This window comes from Silene latifolia, unplaced genomic scaffold (genome assembly GCF_048544455.1).
Source record: "Silene latifolia isolate original U9 population unplaced genomic scaffold, ASM4854445v1 scaffold_57, whole genome shotgun sequence".
NCBI classification, from domain to species: domain Eukaryota; kingdom Viridiplantae; phylum Streptophyta; class Magnoliopsida; order Caryophyllales; family Caryophyllaceae; genus Silene; species Silene latifolia.
Window position 1 is genome coordinate 4797722 of NW_027413480.1, and position 12273 is coordinate 4809994.

The window sequence follows — 12273 nt, forward strand, 5'->3', positions numbered from 1 at the left end:
GGAGGAGAAACTGAGTTGCGTGTAAGAGGTTACACGGACGCAAATTTCCAAACCGATCGGAATGACATGAAATCCCAATCCGGCTATGTGTTTATGCTAAATGGAGGAGCTGTTTGCTGGAAGAGCTTCAAGCAAAGCGTTACTACGGATTCTACAACAGAGGCTGAGTACCTTGCAGCGTCTGAGGCTGCGAAGGAAGCTGTTTGGATTAGGAAATTCATGGAGGGGATAGGAGTAGTCCATTCCGCCAAAGATCCTATCACTCTATTTTGTGATAACAGTGGAGCTATTTTTCAAGCCAAAGAGCCTAATTGTTTTGAAAGTTACAACTTGACTTTGATTTCCGAAAACGTGAGTTTTACCAAAAGTTTAATATAAATGTTTTGTCAATTCTTAAACTATGATAATTGGGAGGTGGGAGTGATGATAGAAGGACCTAAAGAGGGTTGAGAAAGGATAGAACTGACCACACTTTGTTTTGTCGGTATAGAATATTTAAAAAAATGTTACCATCTTTCCTCGGGTAGAAACTTATGTTGTCTTGTTTTACTTTTAAAGAACCATGCCTCCAAAGAAATCTACACCTACACCCTCTACCATGTCCCAAGAGGAGATTGACCGTTTGATATCTATGAATGAGGCTTTGACTGCGGCTCTGAAGGCTAAAGGGCCAGTTCAGGATCCAGCAAAGATGAGTGCTAGTATCGCAAGGCACAACTCGACGAAATATGACGGATTAGGGGAACCATCTTTACTTGGGGATTGGCATAGAGAGTTTGACAACCTTTTTGAGTTGCTAGGATGTCCTGCGGAGTTGCAAGTAGATCAAGCTGCTTACTATTTGAGGGGAAAAGTGGGTTTGTGGTGGAATCGTAGTAAGGAGGTCCTAATGGAAGCTTGAAGGGAGAGTGATGAACCTTTTATCACTTGGAAGGGTTTCAAGGAGACTATGAGGACTGTATTTGTATTAGAACATATTAGGAGTAAAATGAGAGCTGAATTTGATTCTTTCAAGATGACTGATGAAATGACGGTGGAGAGATATCACAATAGGTTTATGAAATTGGCAGAATATGTGTCTGATTTGAACTTTAGTGAGGAGATGCTAGCATTAAGGTTTGAACACGGCTTGACAACAACTATTAAGAAGTGGCTTGTAGCTGGTCAGCCAAGTAGCATGGATGAGGTTTACCAAAGAGCTGGGCATGCAAAGAGGATTGCTGATATGTTGCAAGAGGAGAAGAAGGTGAAGGGGGAAAAGAGGAAGAGTGAGACACCAAGTGAGGGAGTTGGGGGTAGCAAGAAGCAAAACAATACTCAACCTAAACAATTTTCAGTTGGAGTACCTAGTTATGGGGGTGGAGTGAACTTGGGTGGTGGTAATTGGGGTCAGCCTTCTGGTGCAATCTTTGGGTACAGATTTTACAATTGCAACAAGTTGGGTCACCGAGCTTTTGAATGTAGAAGTGCACCCCAGAGCGACAATCAATAGAGGGGGTAATCAAGGGGGCTGTTGAACTCCAGCACCAAGTATTGGGAGCAATAGGTATCCGGCACAATGGAGTACCCAGAGGAGCTACAACAATAGGCAAGGCAATGGGGGTAATCAGAGTAATGGTGGAAAGACTTTTGTTGCAGCTAGTACAGTACAAGGGAATAGAGAGAAGGGTAACTAGTTTATTTAGAGGATTAGAATCTTATCATTTATATAAGTATTAAAGCTATTACTAGTTTAATAAAGTAATAGTAGTTCCGAAACTTCGGGACAAAATTTATTTTTATGGGGGTAAAATGTGACACCTCATGTATTAAGTGTATCTTGTGATACATTTTCATGTTTTGAATTAGTTTTGTGATACATTTTGATAAATATGATATGGTTTGATAATGATTAAGTAAGTTAATTATGTTGCAATGATCATAAGTTGGAATGAGGCTCAGTTGTGCGGATGTTTATAAATGTTGTGTAGTAGTTATGGGCGAATTTCGGGATGAAGTTCATTTTAAGGGGGGAAGACTGTAATACCCCGTAATCTAGTAATAATTTATGAGAATAATTTACGTAATTAATATAGTTAATTAATGGGATTTCTAATAATAGTTGCAAGAAAGACGTTAATTAAATAATAAAATAAATAAGCAAGTCGGGATTTGGGTTTAGCTAGTAATAAATCCTTGGGCCGTGTGTTGTGAATAAATGGGCTGATTATATTAGGCCTAGTATGAGTGGTAGTCGGGATTTGAAGCGGGATATAATAATAAAATAATAAGTATAATAATATGGTAATTCCTAATTAATAATTAGAAAAGACAATAGTTTCCTAATTGGCCTCATATACTCTGTAAACCTAGACTATAAATACATGATAAATCTGAAAATTATTTCATAAAAGAAGAGAAGGAGCTTTAGAAGACGGAAGGGCAATTAGCGATAAAAGGTAAGATCGTCTCACAATTTCTTTATAAACTAATTAAACTATGCATATTGACCGAGTGGTTTGACCACCTTAGCAAACATCTATCGTCTGTGACCTTGGCCAAAGGGGGACCTTGGAACACCGTGGCTTGGTTGGACCATTCTCTGACCGTCGGCGACCGACGAAGAGTGGTAATTGAGGTGGTTTAACGGGGTGGTTTAAAGGGGTATCGGGTGGATTGAACACGGGTTTCGAACCCTCTAATTGACGAGTCTTGAACTGGGCATGGTGGGGTTGTGATGGGGGAAGGTAGTCGACCACAGTGGTGGCATCGGAGTGGCGGCAGGTGACGGAGGTGGCGGTAAAACAGGGGAAACAGGGGATGCGACGTGACCGTTTTAAGACAAGCATTGTAACCATGTTTGTGACTGCATTGGGCAAAGGGGACCACCCCTGGAGTCACCGTGGGATAGTGGTGTCAACAGTGGTGTCCAGAGGTGGTAGTGGTGGTTGTGGTGGTGTTGGCGAGGGGTTCTTTACACGGGGGTTGGGGTGTTGTTACTGTCGTGTTTAGAGGGGTAGTTAGGGCATCAATGTTGAGGGTTGTGGGGGCGGTTTGGCTGGTGGTTAAGGGTTGCTGGTGGTGCTGGGTACGGTGGAGGATGATGGTGACCTTTAGTGGTGGTCGTGGTGGACGTACGTAATGGTTTAACCGTGGAGTTTGTATAAGTCGAGTTTTCGGTAATTGGTAATATTCGTGGTTGTTGTTAGGGCGTGAGTAAGTGAGTATTAGGGGCCGGTTGGGCTGGTGGTTGGTGGTTGTCAGGATACGTCGTGGTGCGGGCTAGGAGGTGGCAGGCTGTGTGGTGTTGCTAGGTGGCCGGTGGTGTCGTGTATGGTGAGTGTAATGGGATGGGATACACCGGATAAAACCGTGTATGGGGTTGTGTGTTTGGGGTGTTGCGTGGATATGACGTGGTTGGTTAGTGGGTTTACAATAGTTTTGAATTGTTTATTTATTAAGACGGGTTTTTACGTAATAATAATTTAAGCGGGAAATAATTATTATAATTAAATTATAATTGCATAAATTAATATAATGAATTGAATAATTAATAATTAAAGTGTAACACCCCTAATTTCCGTAATATAATTCTTTAATTTTATTTTCCCATATTTCATATTTTATTTTTTCGGGAAAATATCCGTTTGTTGTCTTTTGGGATCGTTGGGCTCGAAAACCGGTGAAGACCCATTCCTTCATTGAGTTTCACGTGATTTTGGTGGTTATGGGTGGATTTTGGGCCTAAACCTAGAATAAACCCATGAGCTTCTCTATAAATATAAGGGGAAACCAAACCCTTGCTCTTCTTTTCTCATAATTCTCAAAACCCTAAACCTAAATTCTCTCCTCCTCCTTCCTCCTCGTACCGCGCGCCCCTTCCTAGGGTTTCGTGCCGTTCTTCCTCTTCCTCCTTCCTTCATCATCTTTCGTGCTTAGATCGATCCTACTTCTTGGATTTATCTATCTTCTTCGTAAGTTTTATGTTATTCGCGTAGTTTTATAGTTTTTATATATATTAGTATATTTATTAGTTTCGTTATCTTTGGCACATGGATGATTTCAATGAAGGCGTGGAAGTTGCTCCTGGAGAAGACGTTTTTATCGTTGAAGACGATCTCTAGGGTTTATTTGCTTAATAAGGTAACTAGGTGTTTTCTTTTAATTGTGTTTATGCCAATTGATGTAATTAATATGATTTAATGATTGTTGGTTATATTCAATTGTTGTAAACATGAATGGGAGAGCATCTAGTTACTCCCGACTGAATTGTCGACCCCCTTTTCAGGTTGTTCAGTTTGTTGCTGTTTTGGATGATATCTTGTTGGGAAGTTCTGTGCGGCGAGATGGATAATAAATTAGGACTTTACTTTGTGTTTTAAGAACCTTTGAATAATGTATTAGTTATTTTGGATTTAGAAGCGAACCGGATTGGTCAGGTGTTTCCGCCACCTTGACCCTTTTATCAGTATCGTACTCTGATATTCTTTTTATATAAGTTTTTCCTTTGCTTTATAATCCGGGTTGTTACAGTTGGTATCAGAGCGAACACGCTCCCAACTCTCGCTTAGTTGATGACTAAAATAAATGACCTAGTTAATGAGTGAGAGTAAATGGGGTAGAAACCAATAGGATTGGTTGGTTTTCTTATGTTGTAAAGTGTATGAGTAGTTGTTTGGAGTGGTACCTAGGTTCTACCACTTATAACAAGATTTCGTTCTTGCAGATGGTGCGTAACGCTAATGGTGAGACCGATGCTAACCGCATCAGGAGACTAGAGGCCACTTTGGCATCTATGGCCGAAGGTTTCACCAACCACCTCAACAACAACAACAACAACAACAACAACCATCCGCAACCGACTGTGTTTGATCGCTTTGCTAGTCATCGTCCTCCGACTTATGACGGTGCGAATGACCTACTGCTTTGGAGGCTTGGATTCGAGAGATCGAGAAGTTGTTCCTTGCTACTGGATGTCCTGAGGATCAGAGCCACCTATTATCTGAAGGACGAGGCCGACAACTTGTGGGTTCTTGCTAGAGCTGGTTTGGAACTTCAGCCATGATATGGTTGGGCTCTTTTCTCTGAGGCTCTGAAGAAAAGTTTTTATCATGAGGAGATGCGCTGGCAGAAGGAGCAGGAGTTCCTTCGTCTGCAGCAAGGTTCCATGACCGTTGAGGAGTACACCAACAAGTTCGTGAAGCTGTCACGTTTCGTTACTTCTGTAGCTATGGACGAGGTTTCAAGGACTCGTCGCTATGAGAAGAATCTAGCTCCTAAGGTCCGGACTGCTATGTCTGACATTCCTTCAACTTCTTTCCAACAGGCTTATAATCGTGCTCTTAGTATCTATGATTCAGTTCTTGCTACCGAGGCTGAGGAGAGTGCAAAGAGTAAGTTCGTGAAGAGGCCTTATGTTGCTCCTAGTGCTTCTCATAAGAAGCAGAAGTTCGAGGCTCGTCAGTATGCTTCCCGTGATTAGAACCAGTTCAAGAAAAACGAGTGGTGTTTTCGTTGCGGAAAAGCTTACCACCCGGGTACGAGTTGTGCTCCTGGTACTCCTATCACGTTTTACGTGCAAAGCTTCGGGACACAAGGCTGTTGATTGCCCCCAGAAGCCTAAGTTTGATGCTCCTAAGGTTGAAGCCCCGAAGACTGGTCGAGTGTTTGTGATGAGTCGTGCCGAAGCAGATGCTAATCCAGATATGGTTACGGGTCTCTTTCTCGTACATTCTTTATCTGCTTTTGTTCTTTTTGATACAGGTGCATCGATGTCTTTCGTATCCAAATCCTTTTCCGTCCGTGCCGGACTCTCTTCTTCTTCATCCGTTCATACCTCTATATCCCTTCCTACGGGTGAGATTGTTTCTTGCTCCGTTCTTTTCAAGGACGTACCTGTCAGTATCGCAGGGGCGATCCTTCCTGCCGATCTCGTCCAATTCAAACTCGGAGAGTTTGATGTGATTTTGGGTATGGATTGGTTATCTCGCTATGACGCTAGGTTCATGTGTCGTGATCAGAAGATCGTGCTTAAGAGTCCCACAGGTTCGAGAGTTTCTTATCAGGGTGTTAGGGTTACACCTACGGTCAAGTGGGTTTCTGCTTTGAAGATGATTAACATGGGTAGAAAGGGTCATCAGATATATCTGTGTAGTGTTCATGGTGTTTCAGTTGAGCCGAAGCTAGAGTATATCCCTGTGGTTAGGGAGTTTCCCGATGTCTTTCCCGAGGATCCACCTGGTATTCCTCCTGAGCGAGATGTAGAGTTCTCGATTGAGTTGCTACCTGGAAATGGTCCCATTTCGAAAGCTCCTTATCGTATGACACCAGCTGAGTTACAGGAACTTAAGAAGCAACTTGAGGAGATGATCGATAAGGGTTTTATCCGACCGAGTGCTTCGCCGTGGGGTGCTCCTGTTTTGTTCGTCAAGAAGAAGGATGGTAGTATGCGGTGTGCATTGACTACCGTGAGCTGAACAAGGTCACTATCAAGAACAAGTATCCTTTGCCGAGGATTGAGGATTTGTTTGATCAGCTCCGTGGTGCTAGTGTGTTCTCGAAGATCGACCTAAGGTCTGGTTACCATCAGATTCCAGTCAGGAATGAAGATATTCCTAAGACTGCGTTTCCTTCGAGGTGTGGCCACTATGAGTTCGTGGTGATGCCGTTTGGGTTGACGAATGCACCTGCCGTATTTATGGATCAGATGAACCGCACTTTCAGCGAGTATTTGGACAAGTGTGTCGTGGTGTTCATAGACGACATACTAATTTACTCGAGAGATGAGGCTGAACACGAGGGTCATCTTCCTGTTATCTTGGAAATTCTGCATAAACAGAAGTGGTATGCTAAGTTCTCGAAGTGCAAATTTTGGTTAAAGGAAGTTACCTTCTTGGGTCATGTGATATCCGGCGATGGAGTTATGGTTGATCCGTCGAAGATTCGAGCCGTGGTCGATTGGGAAAGTCCAAAGAATGTGAATGAGGTTTGGAGTTTCTTTGGTCTAGCTGGGTACTACCGTCGGTTTGTACATGATTTCTCTAAAATTGCAAGATCGATGACTCAGTTAATGAAGAAGGAATCCAAGTACATTTGGACTGAGGCTTGTGAAGCTGCTTTCCAGGAGTTGAAAAAAAGGTTGACTACCGATCCTGTGTTGACTCTACCAGAAGAGGGCGTTGAGTTCGATGTCTTCTGCGATGCGTCAAAGTTTGGGTTGGGTTGTGTCTTTATGCAGAAGGGTAAAGTTGTGGCTTATGCTTCCCGTCAGTTGAAGGTTCACGAGACGAACTATCCGACTCACGATCTTGAGTTAGCAGCGGTGGTGTTTGCACTTAAGCTGTGGTGACACTACTTGTATGGAGTCTCTTGCAACTTTTATATGGATCATAAGAGCTTGAAGTATATCTTCACTCAGAGAGATCTTAACATGAGGCAGAGACGTTGGTTGTAGTTGCTTAACGACTACAAGATTGAGCTGCAGTATCAAGAGGGTAAGGCAAACGTGGTTCCTGATGCCTTGAGTCGCAAGGTGTGTCATGCTATGACACCGGTGTTGGTGTTACCTGACGACTTGAGTCGAGAGTTCTAGAAGATGAGCCTTGAGGTAGTTCTTCCTGGTACTTTATATTTGAGTGCGATGATTGCTGAACCCGAGATCCTTCATGAGATCCGAGTTAAGCAAAGAGAAGATGAATACTTAGAAGGAGTTCGAGTCGCTTTAAGCGAAAGGCGCGCCAAAGACTTCGACGTTGGACCTGATGATGGTCTACGATTCCAAGGTCGTTGGTGTGTGCCTAGCTGTGAGGTCTTAAAATGTAGTATTCTCAAGGATGCTCATAGTACTCCCTATTCGGTTCATCCTGGTGGTGATAAGATGTATAAGGATCTGAAGTTATAGTTTTGGTGGCCTGGTATGAAGAAAGAGATCGCCGAGTTTGTGAGTCGTTGCTTGGTTTGTCAGAAGGTCAAGTTCGAACATCAGAGACCTGGTGGTCTACTGCAACCCCCTTGGAGATTCCCACATGGAAATGGGATTCGATTTCGATGGACTTCGTCATGGGTTTGTCGAGGTCGCCGAGAGGAATGAATGTGATTTGGGTCGTGGTTGATCGTTTGACTAAGGTCGCGCATTTCATTCCAATGAAGGAGACTTGGAGTCTCGAGGAACTAGCGAATGCTTATCAGCGTGAGATCATTCGTCTTCATGGGGTTCCGAAGGATATCATCTCCGACTGTGATCCGAGGTTTTGTTCTCAGTTTTGGAAGAAGCTTCAGTTGGCTTTGGGTAGTGAGCTTAAGATGAGTACGGCTTTTCATACTGCAACTGATGGTCAGACTGAGCGTACGATTCAGACACTTGAGGATATGTTGCGAGCTTGTGCTTTGGAGTTCCAAGTTAGTTGGGAGAAGAGTTTACCGCTAGTGGAGTTCTCCTACAATAACAGTTACCAAGCTAGTATTCAGATGGCTCCGTTTGAGGCACTCTATGGAAGGAAGTGTCGTAGTCCTTTGTGTTGGGACGATTCTAGTTAGGCTGTCGTTCTTGGACCAGAGTTGGTTCAAGAATCGATTGAGCAAGTGAGGTTGATCCGTGAGAAGCTTAAGGCAGCTCAGGATCGACAGAAGACGTATGCAGACTTGCGGCGTAGGCCGATTGAGTTTGAGGTTGGCGATAAGGTTTTTCTTATGGTTTCGCCGATGAAATGTGTTAAGAGGTTTGGGCTTAAGGGCAAGCTTAGTCCTAAGTACATTGGACGTATGAGGTGCTCGAGAGAGTTGGCGAGGTAGCCTATAGGTTGGCTTTACCTCCGAACTTGTCGAAGGTTCATGATGTTTTCCATGTGTCGCAGTTGCGACGTTATCGCAGTGATCCTTCTCATGTTCTACAGGCTGATGTTATCGAGGTTGAGCCTAACCTGACTTATGAGGAACGTCCTGTTCGCATTTTGGAACGTCAGGAGAAGAGGTTAAGGAATAAGGTCGAACCTTTGGTTCGGGTTCTGTGGAGGAGTCAAAAGTTTGAGCAGGAGACTTGGGAAACCGAAGCGTCTATGCAAGAGAAGCATCCACATCTTTTTGAGTGAGGTAGTTCTCTTATCAAGTTTCGAGGACGAAACTTCTTTTTAGGGGGTTGGATTGTAACACCCGTAATTTCCGTAATATAATTCTTTAATTTTATTTTCCCATATTTCATATTTTATTTTTTCGGGAAAATATCCGTTTGTTGTCTTTTGGGCTCGTTGGGCTCGAAAACCGGTGAAGACCCATTCCTTCATTGGGTTTCACGTGATTTTGGTGGTTATGGGTGGATTTTGGGCCTAAACCTAGAATAAACTCATGAGCTTCTCTATAAATATAAGGGGAAACCAAACCCTTGCTCTTCTTTTCTCATAATTCTCAAAACCCTAAACCTAAATTCTCTCCTCCTCCTTCCTCCTCGTGCTGCGCGCCCCTTCCTAGGGTTTTGTGCCGTTCTTCCTCTTCCTCCTTCCTTCATCATCTTTCGTGCTTAGATCGATCCTACTTCTTGGATTTATCTATCTTCTTCGTAAGTTTTATGTTTTTCGCGTAGTTTTATAGTTTTATAGTTTTTATATATATTAGTATATTTATTAGTTTCGTTATCTTTGGCACGTGGATGATTTCAATGAAGGCATGGAAGTTGCTCCTGGAGAAGACGTTTTTATCGTTGAAGACGATCTCTATCGTTGAAGACGATCTCTAGGGTTTATTTGCTTAATAAGGTAACTAGGTGTTTTCTTTTAATTGTGTTTATGCCAATTGATGTAATTAATATGATTTAATGATTGTTTTGCATGATTGGTACATGTTTGATTATTTGTTGTCATGATTAAATATGTTTCGTATGTTTGTAGATGTTTTTGTGCATTAATTATATCATATGTTGCTTATGCATTAAATTATGGTGTCATGAGCGCAATTAGGGTTTACGAATAAACCCTAGTGGCGGCATGATAGGCGGCCAAGGGTACTCTCCAAAGTTATAGCTAAAGCTAGTATAACCTTGATGATGATTCATGAGTTATAGCTAAAGTTAATACAACTTTGGGTGGCTACTCTAGTTATGGCTGGAGCTACTATAACGTTGAATTACGAGTTAGGGTTATAGCTGGAACTAACGTACCCTGAGATTTATGGCTCAAGGTTACGGTTGGAACTAGTATAACTTTGAGTTTCGTGTCAAGGTTATAGTTGAGGTAAGTATAACTTCAAGTCGTATATGTTGAAGTTATAGTCGAGGTTACTATTGTTGGAGCTGGTGTCCTCCACAAATTAGTGTGATAACATTTGTAAATCTCTTACAGGTTCACAAGGGTATATTTCGTATATTTAATCAGTTGATTAACGTTTACCTAATAACGGTTGGCTTGCTAGAAAGTTTGACGTTATTATCATACAGATGGCGGTGATCAACTGGTCCCTAAAGGTCACACCTATAGGACGTATTTGAGAAATGTGGTTATTGAAATATAATTACATTGATGCCCAAAATGACTAAAAAGTTAGTCAATGTGTTGATGAGATAATTATTTAATGAAAATTAAATAATATTAAGTTGAGATTTAATTAATGTCAATTCGTAAATTAAATATAATAAGTTATATTTAATTAAATATATATAAGATTAGTTTGAAAGAATTAATCTGTTAATTCATAATTAAATATAATCAGTTGTATTTAATATCAACAAGTTGAATGTGTCATAGTGGTAATAGTGAGGGTACACATGCCAAGAGGTCATGGGTTCGATCCTCATTCGATGACAATTTAACACACTTTATATATTTTTGGAAAGACCAAAAATAAGGAAATTTAATTCCTTATTTTCGGATCACATTGGCCGAAATTAGGAGATGGAAATCTTTTCTAATTGATTTCGGATTTCGGTCTATATAAAAAGAAAGGTGGAGAATTTTTTCTAACCTAATTCTTTTTCTAACCTAGCCTTCTCTTTCTCATCACAAAAACACAAAGACAATAAAAGTTTACAGAAAATTTTAGATTGATTTCTAGCATAATCAAAGGGTATATCTTAGATCGTCTTGGGTGCAACTAATAGGCGAATATCAATTTTTATATTGTTCTTAGGCCAATTTTGCAAGGACCCGAGGTTAATTCTAAATCTTTTTACTTATGCTTATGTATTTTATTTTATGACCATAGATCATCTTTATTATATCGTTATAATCCTTTATGTTAAAGGGAAGTATACAGATTATTTCCCACAAGTGGTATCAGAGCCTTTGGCTACGATTTTAATTTTGATGATTTTCATAAAATTTGTATGTAAACGATAAGATTTTCAGGAAGAAAAAAAATTAGAGTTTCGATTTTTTTGGATCGAATTTTTTTATGCCGTTTTGTGCCGTTTTTTTTTTCTGTTTGATGATAGTTTTTCCATTCTATTTTTCATATTATAGTTTATAATCAGTTAAAATTATCATATGAAGAATTGGTAGTTTTTGATTTAATGCAGATTAAGTTAAAATCAAATGGAATCGTCATATTTATGATTAAAAGATTGTTTTTGCTATATAGTTTTTGGCATATAAATTAATCATGTTTATTATTTCATATGCTAATCATGTTCTAATAGCAAAGGTAAACAATTGATCATCAAATTTTGTTTTAGGGCATAATTGCCGCAAAAAGAAAAGAAAAAAAAATAGGCTGCGTTTTTTTAGGGTTTACGAAAAAAAAAAAATTATGTTGATTTTATTTTTTTGTAAACCGAGAAAAAGAAAGAAAAATAAAATTTAGGAAAGTTTTTTTTTGCCTTTAAAAAAAAAAAAAAAAATAGAGAAGTTTTTTTGGAAAGTTTTTTTTCCTTGTTTTTCTTATTTACCAAATTAGAATAGGAAAGGAGTTTTTTTTATTTTTTTTGCCGTGACTAAAAAAAAAAAAAACTTTTCGTTTCGTTTTTTTTTTTGGCCGAGACATATTTAGAGAATTGGATTTTATTTTTCTTTATTTTGGCCAATTAGTTATTGTGAATCGGTTCACAATTTAATGATACCGAGTTATTTTAAAGCAGTTTAAAATTTTTGACGGATAGAATTCATATTACAAGTATAATATGGATTAAGTATGAAATTAATGTGATTAAATTGCGGAATTATCACTTAATTTAATTTAAATAGGTGGTTTGGATAAATTAATCAACATAATTTATTTATTGTATTATGTATGTTTAATTTATTTTTAGTTGATGCTTTTAACTATGTTGAATGAATCGAATGAATGAATTTTATTTACGTATTTAATTTTGCA